Below are 24,690 nucleotides of genomic sequence, written 5' to 3' on the forward strand. Positions count from 1 at the left end.
AGTTATACAAAAAATGCGGCCTCTTAATTGGAGTTATCTATACGAAACGTTATCTGTACGATCATTAATGTAATTATATAATACATACTCATCTTTTATCTTTCATCTTATTGAACAGCACTGAGGATAATCGAATAAAGGTCGAAAGATTTTATATTTTATATTATTGCAACATTTCCACTTTGTAATCTAATGTTATTATTCAACTAGTATTAAAACCTAACTTAACTCAGAGCCTTTCAATTTTATTGTTTGAATAAAAATATTATAAGTGTTTTTGCGATGCAAACGTAGATCATTCGCACGGGGCGCGTTCCACGCAGCTCGTTAAGAGATCAGGGGGTAGCAATGGCGCGGTGGAGGGCGAATTTCATGCGTCTCGATGGCATCCCAACGACGTGCCGAGTGATTCCGGCATGGACGCGTGGCGTCGTGGCTCGCTGCCGCGCAGTCGACGCGTCCCGTCGACTCGAAAATATATGTCCCGTCGAGATCACAGACCGCCATTCGTCGTCTCCGTCGGGATCGGCGCTAAAATTAAGCGGCATCGCTCCGCGGTCCTCATGATTCTCGCCCAAACAGAGGAATGCATTGAATTGGCGAAAAAGTAGCCCCCCTTTCGAAAACGAAATGCGTTTCAGACAAGCAACTGTCGATTCTATTTATATATAAAAAATTATTTTAACGTTATAAAGATAGGAAATGTAATGATAATGCCAATGTAACAGTAATGTGCCGACATAATTGAAGAAAAAAATAAACATTTCAACCTTTTTTTGGGTTCTTCTTTATTCACCGATTTAAAATTACATACGTCAAAATTAGCTACAGATTTATACATTTAGTAATAATTCTGGTAAAAATTATCGCAGTAAAATAAAGTAAAATAGCCAACAGTCAATTATTAAAATAAGTTTCTTAAAATAAGGAATCCAGAAAATAAAAATCCAAATTTAAAAATCGTTATAATTATAAAGTAAACACTTAAATTTGTTTTCGTAAAGTTTCATTTAAACTGACCGTACAGTTTATAAGAAATTTATATTCTTCAATGAAAAAAGCTAGAATATATGTCAAATGGACGATGCGTATACATCAAATGAGCATCTTATAACTTTTATTTTGTCATTTTGAAAATATTTAGTAACATATAAAATTAACAATAATTATGTATAATGGCATAAGATATTGTCAGTAACCTTTTTGTTCCATTATTTTAATTGTTTTACATATTATTATGAATAAACTGTCTATTGACTAGGAAGTAGCGCGAGAACCTCCTTAAATTACAGTAAACTGACTGAAGTATTATGATGTTACGTATGAGATAAAATTGAATTTCTGTTAGCACTATCAAAATAAATACAGTCACTTAATAGAATTACAGCAGAATAAGAAGCAGGATACAATTTAGCGAACACATATCAAACGAGAAAAGAGTTACTATAGAAATAGCACAGTTCCTTTATTGTGCGGTATTCACCTTCGATAAACAATCAGGAAAGAATCGGTGTCTGATGATTTCGAGAGAATAAACGAGATTGCCGGCAAGGGGAAGGAGAGTGCTCTCGAACGCCACGCGATTGAAGCAGGGGAAAATAACTAGAGTTTATCGGACTCTTTGAAGACCGAGATTGGAAAACGTCTCTTTCACGACTTTACGGTAGCTGTTGGGGGTGTCGCGAGAGAGCGGATGGGAATAGAAAAAAAAAGGTAAAATAGCATAGCTTCTATTCGAGCGTTAATGAAACAGTGACGATCAACGACGTAAGACTCTGTGTTCTCTTTATCGATGAGTCACCGATAGCGTTAACACGCAACATGAACACGCTTCATTGTCCACTTTTTTTTCCTTTTTATTTCCATCGAACTTTAGTTATACGTTTGTCTGCGCAAACTCGGTGGAATGAATGATTTATGATATGTTAAATTAATACATTCATTTGTCATAGAACATATTTTATTCATTTGTCTTAGAATTTACATTTTAAAACACATTATTTTTATGTTACTTGTTCACTTACTCATAAATTGTGTCATTTTTACACTAAGAAACATTGAATATCAATTTCACAAAAAATCTTTAAATAACATAATCACATTATGTTAAATTAACACTCGAATATGTTAAAAAATTCAACACAAACTGTTAACGTGGACCGTTTCCAACATAAATACACAAATTTTTTTACTGTGTAATATAGGACTTTTTCTGAAATTTTTTTATCTTTTAATCATATGATCCAAACGATATGATCGTATAATAAATTTGAGTAGCAGGATTTAAAACATAAGCTTTATTAAACTTCTATAATGTTCATGTTAAAGAGCTTATTAATTATACAGCGGTTAAATTTCTCGCATAATAATACCGATAAAGTATTACGCAAAAATAATTATATTAATACGTATATTTTAATGTAATTAAAATATAAACTGACCACAGAATCCTGCACAATAAATAGATGTGGATTCACAATTAGCGGTAATAATAGTGTTCGGGAAGCACATCGTTATTCTGTCGCTCGATGAAACTATGTTTTAGAAGAATTTCTCCGAAAGAACGAGTGGTATATTGGAAGGACAGCTCTCTCTACGACACTAGCTATTCTCTCTCCACGCGCTGTCGAAAGAGTCTATAATTCTGCGGCGCTTCGACGAAATTCCTGAAAGAAAGAGCGCGACGGAAGACTTGAGCCTGATCTACGGCTCTCGTTACTTCGCCCGCTTCGTGGCCTGCTTCCAACCCGAGTAGGAACCATCTCTTACCTATCTACCTACCCACCTACGCGCCCCAGAGTCGGTTGCATAACGATAGGATCTCGCGCACGTTGCACACGTGCCAGGGAAAGCCTTTGTTCCATCTCCATCTCACGCCAGGTAAACCCCTTTGACGCCGTCACGTGCTAGCGTTTAAATCTCGCACCGACTCTCACCTAGCATAAAGCTCCTTTACGAGGGAGGGAAGAAATCGCGCTTATTTCGATCTCGTTAATGATCCTCGCAAGATTAGAGGCTCCAGTTTAACGGCGGTAGTCGTTAAGATCGTAGCAATTAGAGACGTTCGTTAAACCCTCGGTGAATTTTGAATTTTGAAAGGAATAATTTTCTATGTCATCAATTTTTTTATTAAATATGAATTTTTATCTTTATTGCATCTCTCTAGGATTTCCATACGACTTTATAGCGCTTGTAAAACAAATTTTTATTTCTCTTTATTATATGTATATATTGCAGAAGTAATCTTCTCAATTGCTCAGGCATACGTAATTTAGTTCCTATAAATCCAGTAATTTCACCGTCTGCAAATATCCGATGCGATTCATTGCTTCGTGATCGTTTCATTATTTTATCAGCGAAACCCGCTGTTCGTTTACGATGCCGTAAAAAATCGACATCTGTCTAACCTCGTGATTTTATTTTTTCGGTCCATCAATAATGGAGCAATTCGTTGAGCGTTCAGTCATCATGCTGCTCATCATCGTTCCTATTGACTGAAAGTGCATGCACGCATCGTCGATGCGTGCGGGGCCGCGCGTGAGAGCACGTTTTCTGAATGTCCATTCAACGAATTTTGTAAGCAATAAATGGAACATATTTGGTATTTACGGGTCGTTCATGGACCACAGGCGAATGTAAATGGTTTTAAACTGCAATCGGCGATTCATTCGCCGGCCCCTCGGCGACTCGACGAAAAAGTGCTCGGCGAAAATTGAATAATCGAGTCACTCGTCAACGGACGCGGTTGTGTCAATGAATTTTGCATGCGGCCCTTTTGAAAGTATAATGTTATTGTGTGATCCAATATTGTGGTAGACGTTTTTACGAGTACGCACAACCTCGCTAACAAGCAACAATTACATTCGGACAGTTTTCGTATGGGAAAAAGTATGCATGCGCACGTATAAGTGCAAATTTCAAATATCTTTAACTGTATAAGATGTATTTATAAATTAATAACATTAATACTTTTTCCCGTAATTTAATCACGAATGAATAAAATCGCACACAATGGTTAATTCGTAAAGTAAGTCGAAATTTATATTAACTCGGAAATAATCACCTGAGATGTTTTATAGCCCAGCGTCGAAAAAACGTAAATTGTTTCAAAATGAATACCTATACTATTTTCTTCTTTTTGACATATTTTTGGACATACTTTCTTTTATTTTTGATAACTATTCTTTAAATATGCATTTCCATCGAAAACCCGTAATAAAAAAGCATTATATTAATTAAAATCTTTGCTTTTTTTAGAAGTGCTGTCATAATAAGGTTAATAATTGTTTCAATGTTTGTTCAATATTTGTTTGATTTTTACTTACTTTTTTCAGAAAATTGTGTAAATCTAAATATATCTATGTTCTCAATGTTTTCAAGTACCACTAAATCGAAAAATAATAATATATATGTTATTAATAATAATTTTAATTAGGGACATAAAAACATCCTAGGTGATCATTTACGTAAAAAAAAAAGTGAGGTGACTACTCCCGGATTAAGAATCTATATTTTTTCAACAAAATACGAACTTGATCCTCTTTACACCAAAAGCATTAAATCAATTTAATTGAAGAGAAACCGTAAAAGAGAAAAGAATATTATACCAATAATATAAAACTCCAGTCATACTAAATCAATGTTACACGGCGCTAAATTAGATCGGTATTAACGTGACAAACTTCCCATTTTTTAGCGATCTCGATCGTGGCTTCTAGCTCGCCGTCGTTCGTCACTGTCAGACGACGAGAAAGGACGAAAATCCTGGTGATCGAGGTCGAAGTTGAGTCCGGTGGAGGCAAGGAGAAAGCTCGCTTGCACTTGCACCATTACTCTCGAGTACTTTGTGACAGCCGATAATTGGACGTGTCCTTTGATCCTCCTGGCGCTACCCTCATCCAGTAGGATTTCCAGATTTTGCGGTGATAGATCGGTGGCACGCGCCATGTTTTGTCCAATGTATTTTTTATCTCTTCTCACTTTATTTCGATCCTTCTTTCCGGTGAAAAAGTGATTTTTATCGCGACAGGAACGAATCTTCTTTTTTCACTTCGCTCACGTGGAAAATTCGTGCAATTTGATTTTCACCTGCGCTTGGATGGAAATTGTATAACAAGCTGAACGACGTGATTTTAAAATTCAGCTCGTTCAGACTCGTTAATATCTTTAATGCTAAATAATTCACAAGTAGAGCATTAATGAAATTTTCACTCGGCAAAAACTGATCCCAAACTCGTCACATCTCTTCTTTCATGCGCATTGTGTAAAGTCCTAGTTTCAGTCGACACCACGCTTTAACTCCTTAACTGTTTTTAACTATTTCATGAAGTTGATAATTCTAGGTTAATGAGAATTTTATCCATCAAGATATCGCGCGGCAATCAATAAAACACTATTCAACAACGGAGACTTTTTTCTAGCGCGATCGTTTTACACGGATTAAAAGTTAATTCTCTCTCTAATTGGAAATATGATCGCGGCGGGATGTAAAAGAGGGAGTAGTTATCACCGATAACGAAGTGATCCGTGGAATATTGACCCGCACCTAAGAAAACGGAGACCGATTCCAACGCCGTGACTTTTAATCTCCTCGACGTCTATGACGACCGCGTTTCTTTTTGTGTCGTCGGTTGGAGATTAAAGATCTACTCGATCCAGCAGAGATTAAATCCCTCAGTCTTGATTCTTGTGGGACGAAAGGAGATGGCAGGAAAAATTTTCCGATAATCTTCATCGGGTAAAGATCGGTTCGAGTCGACCTGAATGATCGCGTAGATCGCGTAGACCGAATATCGCACGAGAGGTTCAAGATTTGGAGTCTCGTTTCCTTCGAGATGAAATTGGGAAAATCGAGAGGCGATGGATAAGGCGGCGGGAAAGGATAGCCATTGTCACGTGGACTTCCAATTAAATCTGTCGGATAGACAGGCGCGGTAGGGCGATAGCTAGGTCAGGAGCAACCCCTTGCGCGCGCAAATTCTCTCGATAGCCCTTCGTCTTTAGACGTGTCGGTTGATGTCCACGTCACTGGTCGGACGAGTTGAGCTGGGAGAGAAGAAAAAAAAATACCATGGCCCCGCGGGGCGAGTCGGGGTTTATAATTGAATTCGCTTGTTGCTGCTGATGGGCAACCGATTGCTTTCGTTTAGCAAACACTAACTTTTAATTATTTCCTCCCACGTGCACAGGGTGGGCGAACGAGAGCTCGCGTGCGAGCGAGAGATTGATTCGGCTAAACAGTTCGCAACAACAGATTCTACGCGGCTGTGCAAAGAGACGACAAAAAAAAAATACAAAGCTAGCCTACAGAATGTATCAAAAGCTGGTTCTGAATGTCAATGATCATAGATAGATGATAGTGAAAGAAAATATCATGTGTTTCGATTTCGGCGCGTTAATCACTCAAGAAATGTAAAGTTCGTATAATGAGACAATGTTTACGAATTAAACATCAGAATTGAAATGAAATATCAATTAATTTGAAACAGACTTTATTGAAATATATAGCTTTAATTTTCAACGCAAATATTTTCTTCTTACAAATGTGGAATTTAATAACAAGTAATATATTTGGCACGTGCAGATAATTGATAAATTGGTTTCAAATTTCCGAAGAAACCTGGAATTACTGCGCAACTTTTGATACGATCTATATGCATGTGCGTGTATATGAGAGTGAAAAAGAGAAAGGCATAAAATAGGGAGAAAATACGGCAGGAAGAACACGCCGAAACAACGCGCGAGGATTGTTGTCGAACCTAACTGCGCAAACATCGCCACCCGCTGATTGCTTCGATTCGCGCGGGTTTTGCATTCAGAATCGACGACGAGGCCGCGTGGCGGTAAAAGAATTGTGTACGGAGGGCGAATTAATGCGCGAGTCAAACTCGGAATTGGAAAAACAGAGCGGTTTCCGCGGTCGGCGCGGGCGGTTGCACGTGCTCGCACGCGTATGTTCGGAACGATCGTTTTTCCCCGCATTTACATCACGGTTCTATAGCGCCTTTCTACGAGAGTTTTCCGCCCGATTTTATAAAAATGATTGTCGCATATCAAAAAACCGATAAACCTTTCGAAAAATTCGATTCGAGCGCAATAAGCACGTGTAGTGAAACAAATGCAAATATCAATGTTAAATCTATAGTGTCAAATTTAACCTATAATTTAAGTCGCCACTACTCCTATGAAACATATTGTTATTTTATATTAAGTTACATTGTTAAATTTGATATTATATATAGTAGTGTCATAACGATATAGTATTTAGTAGGAGCAGTGGCGATTTAAATTAGATTAAATTTGACACTATAGATTTAACAATGAATATCTTGAGAAACATATATTCGCCTTTTGTATAACAAATTGCAATAAAATTTATTAAAATAAACAGAAATTATATGCGCTTGCACGTAATGCTGTTTTATATATTTAATTTTTACTTTTAATCTTAATGGTTGCTAATTATCTCCCCGTAACTAATTAGGATTTTATAATGAGTCGTGCGAGAGATAATCTAATGAGATATTTTACGCGCGTAAAATTGACGATGTACAAAATCGCGAAAACGATCTTCGATAAATTATTATGGATTATCCGTACAGAATTTTAAATCAAAATTCAAGCAAATATATTACGCTCCGTAATAGAGTAAATAGCGCGCATATATGGACATACAGTTTTATAGTTTACTTCTCCAGTCGGTGACTAATTAAACAGTCGAATTAGCGGTGATTACTGTAATTTTCACGACGCGGATGATAAAGTGCCGTATGCCGCCGCGCCCAATTGCATCCCGTTATTTGCGCCCTTCCGGCTTATTATGTGAGGTGTCCAATAATTTTCGTTCACGCTGTTAAAGCCAACGTTTAAATACTATTCGACAGATGATACCATAAAAAATGTTGATAAATTTTACGCTTCTCTTCCAATGACAACCAATTAAATGCTCGAATCGCTTTCAATTCGTCCAATTTCCCGCACAACGGAACCTCGCAAGCCAATCATCGCTCTTTTCATTTTCGATTAATTGACGATTTTTCAATAATAAAAATCTTATTTCTTGACGTTCTCATGACTTTTAAATGTTCAAAGTTAAATATGTTAAATGTAATTAAACAGGTATTAAAATAATTAAAAATATATAATATTACAATTAAATAAATATTTAAATAAAAAAAAAAAAAAAAAAAAAAAAAAAAAAAAAAAAAAACAGGTAAACAACGATGCATTCGATTGCAGATTTGATGATCATCCTTTGATAATAAAAATCTTATCAGACGTTTTTATAATTCTTGAATCTCTGAAATTTCATATGTTAGATACAATTAAAGTGAAAGTAGATATTTAATTTAATGTTCAATCATGAAGGTATTCAATATAATATTCAATATAGTATTCAATAAAATGATAACTTTGTCATTAATTTCAAATAACTCCATTTCACGAATGATAAAAGTAGGCTTGATTGAAGAGATGCAGCCGTCTGCATCATTGTTTTCTCTAGAAAAGAGCTGCAAGTGGACGATGCATTCGACTGCAGGTGGACGCGCTCTGGAGCAATTAACAAGCCAAGCGTTTAGCATAGATAATCACTCACGGGAGCCGGGGCCGGCGAAATGCTGTTCTGGCTCTCTACGCGATCCCCAATGCAATTATCAATCGAGAGAGCTCGATATGCATTAACATAATCAGATCAGTCGGCTGCCGCTACTGCCGTACCAAATCGTTCGACAACCCCTTTCTGGACCGAAAGACCGTTCTCGCCTACCTTTTGGCCACCTATTTCGCCACCGTCAGCCTCACGCCACCGAATCGAACCGATCCCATCGTTTCTCTGCCGCAACAACGCAATTAATCCCAAATGCGGCACGATGACGTGGTCGAAAACGCGGAGCTGAAAACTGCTGCGAAGGCGCCGAGCGATTATCCCGGTTCACTACCAATCCAATCGCGTGATCCTATCGCTGCGATCCAATCGACGATACTGCCTTATATTCCATCATTAGGATGAATGGAACTCGATAGTTGATTATAGCAATGAAATCTTTTACAGTTGAATGTGATGAAGTACATAAATGAATACGATAGCTAGAAATCGACGAATCATCACTAAGCAAATGACCGTTACGATACAAAATGAATATTTGTGATACTATAACGGGATTATTCCGTGGTATTAAATATCCAGTATATGTAATAATCACGTAAATCTAAGGAAAACAACATTAAACGTCATGAGCAGCTAGGGACATAATTAAATACTAATATCCTGCATTAGCTAGATAGGTATTGCGGCAAACTGAGTTTGCAGAGGATCAGCTCAAATCACTAGATGGAAAACTAACATTTGTGCCTTATATGTATGTGTATTATATAGAAAAAAATCAATATTTGAGAAAATTCTTCTCTCACACAAATCGATATTTCATTTTGGTAAAAGAATCACTTAATACGTGAAGAATTGACTTGAGCGGACTTCTCTTTCCTATTCACGAGTTTAACCGACACAATGTAAAAAAGTCATGTTAATAACTATAATGTAACACACGCCCCTGGGATAAATAACAAACATGATTTATGCGAACATCCGGAAATGGCATTTAGGATCTAATAAATCGCAGGGGATGTTCGATTAAGGTTAATGTAAAGAATAATGTACTTTTATCGTCGATAACCTAAGTGCCGGCCCGTGTAATTTACAGCGCGGGCCATTAGCTCGAATGAGGGTCGATAGGATAGTAATAACCACTATATGGGCGCACTGCACGAGAGAGGACGCGCCCGTAATAATGGCGAGCGGATTAATAAACACTACGAGTGGACTAGAGACTGCTGCTAAGCGAGATTTATTAATGAGTCGCGCGATCGTAGAACCGAGGACTAATAAATGTTTCATAGACATCGCGCGACGCTAAAACCGATATAAATATTAACGATGTGATCGATAATATTCTAAGTATTCGTATCATTAATTGTTCATTGGCGCAGTTCCGTGTCGCGCGAAGGAGGGCAATTAAAAGAGAGAAGGTCGCCAAGAAGCTGTTCGCGAAGTAAATTTAGAAATAGGCGTATCAAGGATTTAACGTTGCCTAAACGCGCCGTGGCTAATGATCCGACTAATTAAGCTTCGTTAGACGAAGAATTTCCAGAAGAAACAGGGTCGTGCGTTAACGCTTTCCCGTAAGTAATTAGTATTACGGAAACTGGCATGCGGACCGTAGTTTGACAACGTCAACATTCTTGGATATTTCTGGCGAGTCATCTTCACTCATCGCTTCGAAAACTGCGACACCATAAGAAGGAACGGGTCTAAGGTTTTGCTCGGCAAAGAAAAAGTATAAGATACAAACTTACTAATGTTGAGTCATTTTTGCACTATATATCGTACGTATATAGTTTCCAAATTGCGTCAGCATTGTTGAAATAATACACAGACGTAAATTTGATAATTATATAGAATAAATTAATTATTAATATTAGCGCGAAGTGTCTTATCTAACTCGAAAAATTTCTTAGAAGATTATCGCGTTTTTTTGTATCTGAGACTGGGAATAAAATGCTAAAATAAACTGTATTTACACTAGCAATGACTCACGACACGGCGATAACCCGCAAACTCTCTGGCATCTTTGAAGTAAATATCCGTGGAAGCCATAAAAATATTAATTTTATTTACAATAACAAATTAAACTATATCGCTTATATGAATAAATCAATTAAGAAGCAATAATAAATCAATGAAGAAGCAACAAACTTTTTTCACTTTTACACATAAATATGGGATTAAAAGATTCATGATCAGAATAGTTCAGAAGAGAAAATTTTAAATCACGTGAGTTAAGAAACAAGATGCGAAAAGCAAGAAATACAGAATGTGGTACACGCGTCGGTAAATTTTTCAAATTCAGAAGTAGTATATCAGGAAGGAATATGAATCACTCAGAGAGCATTTTGACACCTTTCGAATCTGCTGAATTATGAGCTGTGCGAAAAAAAATTGACGGATTCTCTTGCGATCGCGACGAGACCTTCACCCGGAACGAGCTCAAATTCCCAAATTTTCGCGAACTACTCTGCTCGTTGTCTTCCGCTCGGGAACAAAGAGGAAAATGTCGCGCGCGTACTGCACCTGAGAGGTAGGCACTCTTCACGCCAAAGACGCGATACATATTCTTATTTGTTGCCGCGTAATATTTCCACCGCTTCCATGAAAATGTATACGCATGACGGATTCCTAAGGGAATTGCGTTTCTCCGCCCTTCCGCGAATTCCGCCGTGTGTTGCCGGGAAGACATCGAGTCGCTTTCTAGTTTCGCTTCGACGCTGGTGAACACGAGTCCTCCTCCCTGAACCCGAATCCCGGAAAAGAACGGGAAATAGAGAGATTGCTAAGCAGGTGAAGGAAGGTATATGCCGACTCTCCCAATGGAATCTCACCTTGCTCTTCCATCTTTCGGGGAATTGGAACGACTCTGCAGGCTCGATCCTTCATAGGCCGCCTTTCTGCTTCCAAAAACTTCGAGTAATACGCGATTTTTCATAGGAAAACGGAAACCTCGCGGGACTCTTCTATATCGTTGAATATCGAGATATTTTGGTGACTCCTCGTAAATAGATGTTCAGTCTGAATCCTTCAAAAATAATTCAACTATAGAGGAGAAGGTAGTATTATGGCCAGTGTATATATTGTGGCCTCCCTTAATATCTCTGCTATTATATATATAGCGAATCCTAATGATTACTTATCGAATTATTAGTTCAGTAGGTCGCAGTTACACCATGATGCTAATATTACCAATAGCCAGCACATATTATAACGCATTTTTAATGCCAATGATATTTAATTCTAGACAGTTATCTGAAATTAATAGAAAATTAAAATTATACACACTTTAATCTTTGCATCTTTGTTTATAAATATACTGTTGAATTCGTAATGTCAAATTAATTGGAGTTACTTTTAATCATCTTTATAGGTCACCACTGCTCCCAATATGTTAATTTTACTGAAACAATAGAGTTAAACTATTTAAGAAGAAAATGTGAAAAGAATATTTGATTCAAATTTAGTTTATTATTTAAACAATGAATATCTACGATTTTGGTCGTTTATTATATTCAGAAACTGTTTATATTTGATATTCTTTATTTCAAACCGGTCAAGCGATATCACCGTGGACGAAAGGAGTGGCGGCTATGGTACGCCGTATAATTGCACCGCTGCCTAGCACCCTGCGGTCAGGGACTAGAGTGCACTCTCGCATTCCGCGGACGTAGCCGGCCACGAGAGCGCTAATGCCTCGTCCAACTGGATGTCGCACGTCCGAGAGTACGCCAGCGTTCCACAGGAGCTCGAGCGAATATCCTTGTCCGGCTGCGTTAACGTGGTTTTGCGAGCTGGACAACACGTCTCGCCTCGTTTTACAAGTGCACTGAAAGACGTTAACAAGGCAGCGAGAGTCCGTGACTCTCATCCTCTCGACTGTCACCGCAAGCGTCACGTGTGATTAACGCGTGTCGACCGGCGAACAAAGTGTCTCATGTAGTTTGGAAAATTTCCTAGAAGACTAGTGTATCATGCTTTGTATCTTATGACTCAGAACAAGTAAATGCCAAAAAAACTTTAGGAGAATAGATTTCTGCATAATTAAAAATGAAATTATAAATGATAAGTATATCATCGAAATACTTTGTACACAAATATTGATTAATCCAGGAATAATCGCCTAAAATATTTTTATACTCCAGTAGAAACATAATGTGAATTGTAAAATGGATAATGGAGAAATATTTAACATAATTTCTTTCTTTCTAAACAACTTTTTATTTTCTTCTGTAATAACGTTGTTTACAAACATGCAATTTAAATATGAATTTAATTACATCAAAAATGTAATAAAAAAGTATTCTATTAATTAACATCTCTATTTTTTAGAGATACTGTCATAGTAAGCTACAATGAGCTTATTCCGTTTGTAATATTTGTTTAATTTCTACTTTATTACCTTTTTTTTAGAAAATTATGAATAAATCCATATTTCAAATATAAATATTCTCAAATACTCATAAATCAGGAAACAATCAATAATACAACATGTTGTTAACAAGAGTCATTTTTGAACAATATCCATTAATAGTGATTTTTACTTGGGATGTAAAAATATCCTAGGTGATCATTTACGTAGAAAAAAATAAAATAACTATTCCTGGTAAGTATACCTACATGAATATTTATTCCAACTTCGATGGGTAATTCTGGAGAACATTTTATTTAAAAATTAAATCTTTTCTTAAGGAATAAACTTTCTAAATAAAATCAAAACTGTTTCTGACAGTTCAATTTATTTAAATTTGTCAAAAAATAAACATAATTTCTCAAGAAAAAGATGATTATAACTAAAGAAAAATTTAATGTAAAAAATAAGATTCGTAAAAAAAACATCGATAGAATTTTTACTAAATTTATTGAAATTTAACTGCTATAACATGGCTGAAGTAAAATGTTCCTGGGGTTTTGAAAGAAATGTAATCTTGCCTCTCGATGTACCTACATTTTTCGCGCTCGGAATACGAGCTAAAATCACCTCATTCGCGATATAGTGTACGCAGTACCGCGTGTGCGCGCGTAGCTAATGAATCACCTATTCCTGCGTATGAAAAGCCCATTTTACGTTAATTTCTTTAATATTCCATTAAAATTGTTAACTTTGTCGGCGCAAAGGGGCGGAGTTTTATGAGCGGCGAGTTTTTAACGGGCTTCGTTGCCTCCCCTGGAATAATAGCTCGTCCACACGCGCGCGTATTTTTCTACTACGCTCGCCGTCGCTCATATTGCGAAACGATATTACCCGCTTTATAACGTATGAATGTACTCGATACGCGCGGTCGAATGAAAAGCCCCCGATCGATGGAGCAACGGCCTTATGGAAAACGTAACTTCTCGCGCTGTAAATTTACGAATACGAGGGAGAAAGAGACAGTTTCACTCGACGAGTCGTACGAATTCCAGAATCGCGTAATAAACTTCGGAAATTCAATTTATTGAAAAATTTCATACAACTATGCGGAAAAGAGAATCTCCTGCAGAAATAATTAGTGTATGCAAAATTTTGTACGTAGCGATAGATTTCTGTGTGTTCAGATTTCTTGCGTCATTTCATAAAGCTTTCGAAAATCTCTATCATTAATTGCATATATTTGTTATTACAATCGCGTTTTTACAATCCATCGACACTTTCTTTTATAAACGCAATCGTAATCCAACGTTTTAGACTAATTTCCATTTTCTTTCATCGCTGGTTAAAACTGATTGTAAGCTTGTAATGTAAAACTATCTCGAAATAGGACGTTAATATCGGATCAAGTTTCTACCTGCAGCAGGTACACGGTTGTAAAGATTCTCTGTGACTGGGATTAGGTGTATGAACGATGTTGGAAGCCGGAAGGCATGTGGACGGATCGTAAAGCCGATAGTCGTCGGCTTAACGAGCCTGTTAAAGCAATCGCGTTGAGTCGCGTGTCCGAAGTGACGAGGGACATCCGTAGATCGTAAAGAGAAAAAGAGAAGGAGGCAGAACAGGGAGAAGAGAGAGAGAAAGAGGATGAGAACGTATATATTTACTGTGGGATTTGATAATCCCTTAGCTGCACAAAATAAAAAAGCAAACAGTTTGGACATTAATCTACACTAAAAAAGAAAAATATAATTAGAATTCGCGCAATGCTCGTATAAAAAAGAGAGAAATAAAGTTAAGAGAGACAAAGAGATAAATGTATAAAATATTGTTAGAGATTTTGGGCAAAAATAAAGCAGAATGTAATAAGATGCACGTATAATGATTAAAAATGATAAAACATAGATAATGTTCGAAAAAGAAATGTAAGAGTTATATTAAATTATGTTAAGCACATATTATGGAAATTTTATTTAAATATCTATACAAGAATTCCGACGATAATTGAAAAAGAAAATAAAATAGTAAGCTAAAGAAGGAAGTACACAGAGAGGGATCCATATAATTGAAATTAAATGGCAATAATCACAATTTTACTGAATCAAAAGAGATTATTCAAATACATTTTAGCTCGAAAAATTAATGAGACAATGACAATAATTTGAAAGTATATATAATTACAGCGTACTTTTAAAGTTAAAATTATTGCCATTAAAATGAAATTACTTTACATTAATTGCTTTGAAATTACTTTGTATAAATTAAGTTTAAAATTAAATTAGAGAAATATAAATTCTCTTTGACTATCTAGTTCCCGTTGGTAATTGATAAATCAACCAATCAGAAAAAAAAGAAGGAAATGAGAGGAAGAAGACAGAAAGAGGAAGAAGAGAAAGAGATACAGTCGCTGTTGACGCCACGTGCGAAAGGAGAGGCGAAAAGATTTATTGCCACATAATGCACGGCATGCTCTTGAACGCTAGTTATTATAATATCTTGACATGGTGAGCTACGCAACTCGGCGTATTATTATGATAAGTGTTCATGTGGGAGTCATGAATGACACGTGGCGGGTGCTTCACGTCACATTTCAAAGACCTATTTAGAGACGGGATGATTTTCAAACGTCGTCACGTATGAACAACTCATACGCAACTCGCCATGTGATACGAGTTTTTTTTTATTTTAATTTCACGCAGTCTATTGTATCATATGTCATATGTATCTGTATCATTCATGCGCTGCTACAAATATCCGTCACTCAGGTATGACACTAACACTTGAAATTTTCGTACGTTTTTATAATATCATCTCAATGTAATTGTAAATGCTTCTATCTGTTCATTGCATTAAGAATCAATTTTTTCTCCTCAGCTTTCCATATTTTTGTTCTTTCATATATCTAATTAAGATAACTACCCAATATGACTTATTTATGCGTTGCAATTTTTATTAAATCCAATAAAAACTGATAATCAGATTAAAAACAAGGAACATTTTTGAACATTAATTGGAAGTGCGAGACGTTTTAAATAGATGTAGGAGATATTTTAACTGTAACTACCTCGAGAACTCTAATTCTTTGGGGTACACTAAAAAAAATTTATGAAATTTTAATAAATAAATTTTAATAAGTTAAATTTAAGTATCTTTTTTTTAACTGAATAAATATTTATTTACTGTACATAATTATCCTACTGATATTATCTAAACAAATATTTATTAAAATTTCGTAAATTTTTTTTCATTGTAGAATCTCATTTTAAAGAATGAAAATTTTTAAGAATGATCTCATCCTTAAAAATTAAAAATTTTACCATTCTTTTTCAAAAGTAACAGAATTTTCACTTTTTAGAGTGAGATTTCACTCCAAAGAATTTAAAGAGTACAAACATCAAATAGGTTATATTAGATATTGTAACTATCTCATGTTAAAATATAATTACTTAAGTTTGACTTGTATACAATGATCTTCTTTAAAAACAAGGCTATTCATCATTCTTCAGAACGTTATACGGTAGCAGTTATATAACTTAACAGTAAATTTTCAATGGACATCATTTATCGTCACAGTATTTAGCATTACATAATGTAAACAGGAGTCATACAATGTGAGTACAAGGTCCAAGCCGACCTTAAACCGTATCGTTGAAAAATCTTATGAATATGCATCACACTCGCGTACACGTGCTTACGTATGCGTGCGTGTATACTTTGTGAAGAACAGCACACGCACGACGGCGAAGGAAGAAAGGGATCGAAGAAATGGAAGGGGATGAGAGGAAACGAGCGAGATTATCTGCGGCGTGACAGGGGATTATGTCTGCCTGTCTACTAAACCGCCTTCTGTCCTCGTGCTCGCTTCTCCTCTGTTTCTACGTTCTCTGAACGTGGCACCGTAAATATAAGACAGCGATGCAGGCTATAACGATGCAAAAGTGGCTCGGCGAAAATTCGAGTCAGATCGTAGCTTCTTCCGTAACTGTCAACGATGAAGAAATCCAAAATTTCCTCCGATATTCGCTGCGGGAAGGATTTCAAGTAGACGATATGAACTTGAGTAAAAAGATAATTGTGATAAAATTTGCTTGCGCATATCCTATCGTGAAAGATATGATAAATATTTGTAATACTTACCATTCTCAGCACACATTTCCATCTTTTATTTTATTTATATAACACAAAAACATCTATTAAGAGAGTTATCCAGTACAAAAAAAGATGCAGCGTTAGTTTGTACAGCATAAAATTATCAAGGATAACCGTTTTACGCGCATTTATCTCGCTCGTGAGATGTATAGCTGAGGCAATAAAAATTATATGTAAAAAGTGGGCGCATTGCGGCGGGAACGGAACGAGCGCAGGGATCGACGTCGTTGACTTTTTGAGAGGTATTCCCCTTCATGAATGTTGCAACGGGAGCGGACGCTGCAACCCCTCGCGGCTGTAAAACCAGGATGCTTCTTACCGCCGAGATTTTAATATTTGATCTCGTGACGCGCGAGTGAGGAGAAAAGAGAAAGAGAGAAAAAGAGGAAACGAGAGAGACAGAAAGTTCCGGATACACTGGGGCCGAGATAACAGCCGCAAGAAGCCACAAACGTGAAAAAGATAAAGATTCATATTAGAAATCACGAGGTTTCGACGTTTAAATATTCATTCGTGGTTGCTTAAAGCAAATAGACGCAGTAAACCGAGTCTGTTTAACCGAGAACTCTTAGCATCTCTTCGCGATTAAATGTTATAAACTTCTTAATCTTTGCCGTGAAAACGGTTAATAAACGGCGCAGTGATGAATTAATAAAATATTATTTGCAGTTTGTCGCACTGCGCACCCGGGATGCCTTTGATTAATCTCATGCTTCCTTTGAATAATAACTGCATAAATAATTAAAAGCTATCTTTATTTATTAAAAAACACATAGAGCGCAAATATGTATAAATATATAAAATATGTATGGGGGAGAGAAAATATATTTTACATAAAATATATAAATTTATTAATTTAAAATCTGAATATAATATCTCTAAACTACATGCAATGCATATTTTAAATCTCAAAACGTGCGTGGAAAAAACAATCATGATTGGATTAACAAAATATGTTTGTTGAGCAAATTTTGCTAGAAGTAAACAGAACTTCTGATTATTACAATTAAATATTTTGGTATTCAATCAGAACACAGTTTTGATTTTGATTAGTGCAGCGTATATTATAATAATATCCAAATACCTAGTTATTATCATTACAAAAGAAAAAAAGAGTATAGTTGATTAACGTAACATAAGTGAAGAATTAAAAGAGTATTGGTAGAGCTAAACAGAATTTCTGGTTATCATAATTAAATAATTTAGTAATTAATCATAAGTTTCATTATTTTTCTAAAATTCAGGCAACCAAATGTGCCTAGTTATCGTATTCAGAATATATGCAACCAATTTTGTCCGATTATTTTAACTAAAATTATAGATCATTATATAATATTTCATCAGTTTAGTTATTATATTATTATGTAATACTTTAGGTTAATTCAACTAATTCTTTTTAATGCGTTAAGATCTACAATAAATCACATCGAAATATACGCATAAAATTAAAAACAATGTTGTGAAGCTTGCATAAGGCGACTGACAGTATTAGAACGCAAATCGACGATCGATGTTCTCCTCATGTTGCCAGCCTTCGTCGACCGGTTAATACGAGGCACGAATTCGATTTTCGCCCTAGATGGGCCGATAATGCGGATACGCGGCTGTTAAACCAGAAGTGTTCGCATTCCATATATGCGAACCTAGCGGCTGTGACCTAGCCTTCCAAAGGTAACCCAATTAATGGGTGCATTACCGAACATTCACTGCATTACATTGAACCGAATACTCATATACGCTGCTCGTGTAATTCCGTAATTTACTCACTTCTCTAAAAGGACTCGAATCAAAATCCTGTAAAAATTGAAACATCCAATTTTAATTTTCGTTCTTTAAATCTGTATTTGCCCGTGTAAATCTGACGCAAAAAACTGACATAAACAATACACATATATATTCATTCTTATAATTCTTACGTATTATATCATATTGTAATGTGTGTATTATAAAATAACATTACATAGAAATTACATTAGTTAAAAAAATAAAAATACGATTTTTTTAAAAGTGTTTTACAAGTTTATAAGTTTTTACAAGTTTTACAAATTTACGAGTATATTCTTTCTTTATATTATTTGTTTTAAATTTATATTATTAATTCAATCAATTTTAAGTTTTAAGTCATTCCGAATACATCATACAATTAATTTAGAATTAAATTGTATTATGAAGCTATTTTATTGCATATAGAATATCTTCATTTTCATCAGTAAAAATCATACGGGGTGCAATTAATAATCCATTAATGTCCATTTCAATTGCCATCCACTGAATTGCTATCTTATCACGAGTATTTCGTCGATTTTGCTGTTCCGTGACGTAATCGCACCCGCATTTGAGAATGAAATCAACAAAAAAATCCCGAAGCTAGCAGCAATGGGATGGGTTGGAACCTTTCTAATTAGGGGAAGGTCGATACGTTTTGCGAGCGAATGAAACTCTAATTAGGCGGGGGCTGCGGGCGTATCGTGCTGTAGCAATCGACGCCGTCATTTCATGCGAAAGAGATTGGCTTTGCATCACCTTATCAGTGTAGCGCACTCTTTGAGCGCGAAACATCGAGCTCTCTACCTGGCAGACTCGAAGTATCGAATCGACGTTGCTTGTGACGCTCTCAAAGCGAAAGATATATTTAATGCCACTTGAAAGGGGCGTTAATTAAGAGCTTCTGGCTTAACCGCGTTGAACAAGATCGGTAGAGAGAAGGAAAATTAGGTTGAATTCTGCATGTTCTCTCTCTCTCTCTCTCTCTCTCTCGATGTTCAAAATGCAGATTGCATTTAGTTTAGCATTAACACACAACTGATGTTTAATTTGCAGTAGTGACTCACGATTCAATACCGAATTTTCTTTCAAACCAGAAAGAGCTTTTCGATATAAAGAAATATCAGAAAATATCACGTCAAGTTTCATTTCATATCGATAAATATATTTATATAGCAAAAAAAATAGCGGGAAAAATTCATGAAAATGACATCATTATTCGTATTATCGTAAATCGTGTCACTGCTTCGGGACTGACACGTCAATATTCGTACGAGAAAATCTGCCTAATAAAAAAAATTATGTGAAAAAATTTCTATAAAAAAGAAAACCACAGCTTGTCAAAACTTGCGCTGAAGAAAATATCTGGTTAAAAATAGATAAATCGAAAGATTATGATTATATCAATCAGAATTCCGGTTATTTTAACTAGAATTCTATAAGTAGATTTAATCAGAAAACTCTCATTCATCCATTTTTATCCAGAATTCTATTTAATTCAACTAGATAATGTTTTCAGTGTTGTAGATATGGATAGATTAGAAAACGCATTACGTCTAAAAAATATCAACTTTGTTATTTGTTGATCGACGAAAGTTAAAGGGTTGTCTTAAAGGAAAAATATTCTATATTTCACGCACGGCCCATCGTATGCTAACGACTTTACTCGATAAGTAAAGATCAGACTTTTTTATCAGTCCCGAAATCCAGTTTACAAAGCTCGCGCTTCGTTAGTTTGACGGAATTTCACTGTACTATGTAAGCGAACTTTAATCCCGTCGAAATTTTTTCATCAATGCGCGATCGATGGTTGAATACGGCGCGACACGACGCGATGCCTTGAGATTTGAAGCCCCCGTGGAATTCCCTCTCAAAGAATTCATTCGCCACGACGGCTCGATAAACGGGATCAATTAGGCGAGAATGTCGTCTATACGTGGTTCGTCGTTAAAACGCACAAAAGAGTGCAACATTTGCGAGCGTCTTTCAACCCGTTCTTTGGAATTTTCCGGCGATTTTCTCCTTCAAACATAAAGAGAGCCTCATACTTTCCGAGGAATCTTTCTTGAAATTCCTCTTCGTCATCGGCAATTTCATCAAAATCGAAACTAGCCCGAAAAATTAGCGAAATAGAAAAGTATAATGTATTTGCTAATATAAATGACTTCTTCTCCTTCATTTAAAAAATATCATATTATATAAAATTATTCTTCAAATATTTTTAATCTATTTAAAAAATCGTTAATTTGCGATTTTATTATTACAATTTAATAAAATTTCTGTAAAAAGTTAGAAATATAAAATTTCCTTATTGAGAGATGCAAAGAGTTTTACATAACGTGTTACATGAAACGCTGTTCAAATGCGTTCGATCTGTTTCGAAGGATTTTAAGCGGAATAATGGAGAATATCCGAATAATAAGGGACTTTGATATGCTTACAGCAGTACTTAAAGTTTGACTCTCCTCTTTGAAAGCGTTACTTCTTATTGATCTTGCAAATTGCGTCTTTTTCCGTTCTCTGTATTTTATGATATCGGCTCTTTCGAGCGGCACGATTTTCGCCAACTTTCTCGTGTCTACTATTTTCTGAGAGCATTATCCTCGCGAAATTACAAGACAAGCGTAGGAAGATCGAGCAAGTTCCTAAAGCGAGCACGACTTGTACTCTTTGGGAACGATGACTGCACTTTTGTCATTGCACTCCATCTCCGCTTCCGCTTGCCTCCACCTCCGCCCTTACTTTCCGCCAAGTTTTTAAGCCAAGTTTGCCGTCGTTTTTCCACCTCCGTGCTTCCCTCGTTTCTCTCAATAGATTCTATGTAGACCTAAAAAATCTAGGGCAACTCATAAGTCTGAATAGACTGGTTTTTGATCTGCCAAGTTCTGCTTTGTATGCAAAATATTAGTTTATTATTTAGCATTGTGAATATATTGCGAACCAGTAGAAACTCCTCTAAAAAATTACTTTAGACAAAAAATTTAACAAATTGAAAGCGATTATTAATGAATAATACACTCGATTAATGTATAATCGAGATATTTCATTTGTCATAGAAAAAATTAATACATATCAATTAAGACTAATTACCACCATCGTGCTTATTAGCATCATTATTAAATTGAATGATCAATCCAATTAATATTTCAGCTTCAGTTTGCGATTGCGTTTCAAATCCAACAAACCAAATTGATGTGCAGATTATAAAACTAAAAAATATATTTACAAAAATTTGCATAAATACATATTTAATGAATATTAAATATATTATTAAATTATAAATATTAAATATTATAAGCATCAAAATCCGCTTTAACAAAAAATAGGATTATTTCTTTTAACTGATTAATTAAAACTCAGATTTATACCGCACAATCGACCGCTACATATAAAAACAAAATTAAAATGTAAAATATGAGCCTTTAAAATCAATCAATTATATCGATCAGTAACAAAATATGTTTCTTTGTACTTAAACATTATAAAAAGATCCTAATCATATATAATGATAACCGAAATTTCTCTTCTTTCCTTCTTTTCTGCACGTCAATCTTTAGAAATCCCATTCGCGGATGTATGCAGGAGTGCAGCGCGAGGAATGAGATGTTTTCATTTAAAGGATCGTATTAACCCACCTTCGTAGCCCCATTTCCGCTCGCTAGTTTCTACAAGGATTTGCTCACCATCTCGTAATAGTTTGTAGCAATGCCCGCACGTTCTCGCGCATTCATCAACGCGAGAGAGATGTTGCGCATGTCGTTGAGAAATAGTGCATCTGAAATAGAGCACACATAGTCGGGTGTACTTATAGACAGGCATATAAATCCACTCACTATCTTTAACTCGATGAAATACGCTCTAAATCCGCAAATGGTCACTTCGGTGACACGCGAATATCTTTTCGAATGCTCTTATATTTGCAATATCTCGGAAATTTCGAAGTTTGCATCTCGGTTCTAAATATAGCGTACAATAAATAATAATAGATCGTTGCACTGTGGAAACGTTGTAACCCTGTAATCTGTATCCCTGTAACTTCCTTAAATAATCTTAAACTAAAAATGGTTTTAGCAATTTCGATTACTCCGAAAATGAAAACTTTACCCTTTAATTTTGGAGGTAAAGACTACTTTACTCAGTTCAACAGAATTTGAAATTGAAATTAGCTCCTTGTGCCACGCGATGGAAGAGAAGAGAAAAGATATGTCAAAACAATTGGATTAATTCTACATTTGACGTTCATTGAATTTCATCGGGTGTCGTTATCGTATCGTTCCGCGCAGAAGTTATATCGTTAAAGTAGCTTCTGTCATCATAAATCAACTCTAATATAAGTTCTCTGTTTAATTAACAACCGAAATTCAAAGTCAACAAGAAACAGCAGAGCTAATATTGGAGGATCTAACATTGGAGGAGATTGCAAAAATTGTTTAAAATACGTTCCAATCAGTTTTTACAGTTCAGCTGTTACAATGCTACTTTTATTCACGATCGAACGAACGCACGAATACGCACGCGGGCCCTTCCTTTCACCAAGGATTTTACGAAAGCTCACTTCGACGCCGTTTTCACGGCACCTAACGGCACTTTAAGTACGTCCTCCTTCACCTCCCCTTCTATGAGGGAGAAAAAGTTTTGCGGTGGATTTTTCAAGTAACGTCACCCATGCGAGAAGTAAACTTGCACCCCACCATGTCGGCGTCAAAGGATCAATGAAAAGTCGGCTGGATTCCCTTCAAGATAGATCGTGCGATTCCGCGAGTGACGATTTCTTCTGCTTTTTCTTTTGCTTCTTGCCTTTTCAATCTTCTGCCACGGGTGCAGTGAAATCGAGAATAAAAGCTTCGGAGGTTGAGAATTTCAAACAGTTTTCCAACTTATGGTAGTAAAACAATATTAATCAATCAGCGAATTCTTGACAAAGAGAACAGTGCAATTTTTGCATCAAAGTATCATTATCTAGCTCTTAGAAATTGAGACTCTCTCTTGATGGTTCACTCCAGTACATATACTTTCGAATTCATTGATTAAGATTAATTTTACATGAAGAAATATAAAAAGATAATTCTCTATAAGTTCAAAAAATACTGGAAGGAATTAGAATACCACAATGAGAAGAGAAGTTACCGATTGAAAACTGAAAAGAATTTCTCCTTTCTCAACCCGTATTTGTTCGCTTCTCGAAATAATCGCGAAATTACGTTCGCAGAGATGCGGCCATTCGGCCTTTTGAATTCACCATCGTTCCAGGATCCGCTGATTCTACTGTCGTGTAAACGCAGTGGTTTTACCGGTGCCAGTCGATTGTTTCACGCGCGCAAATCAAGACAATTCGGTCAAAGAATCCGTGAAAAGATTCGGGAGAAGAGTTTACACTCGTCCTCCGCTCTGCGGCGAAAGATCTCTTTGCTGGCAAAGAACCGGAAAAAAGGAGAACGTGAATCGAGAGGAGTTGAGAGAAGGAAAGCTTTCTTTGCCACCTGGAAGACAATTACTGGCCTGGAGAGAAGCTCCCTTTTCTCTCTGTCTCTCTTTCTATCTGTCGCTGTCTCTACGACCGGGAGCTTTCAATTAGTAAGTTGCGGGCGAGATCCTTCCGTAGAATCGGTAGAATCCCGCCGCAGGAGACAACTTCAATGTGGAAGACGCTTCGTCGCATAAAGACTCTCTAATAACAGTCACGAAGTAACAACCCTCGATTTACTTCAGTCATCAGTGAAGTCAGTCGATAAAATAATGATAAATCTCAGAGAAGGAGCTTTGAAGGAATTTCTAACAGCGATTGCAAACAAAGAGTGAAATAAACATCAAAATTTTAACACGT

This window comes from Mycetomoellerius zeteki, unplaced genomic scaffold (genome assembly GCF_001594055.1).
Source record: "Mycetomoellerius zeteki isolate Tzet28-1 unplaced genomic scaffold, Tzet1.0 scaffold151, whole genome shotgun sequence".
In the NCBI taxonomy this organism is placed as follows: domain Eukaryota; kingdom Metazoa; phylum Arthropoda; class Insecta; order Hymenoptera; family Formicidae; genus Mycetomoellerius; species Mycetomoellerius zeteki.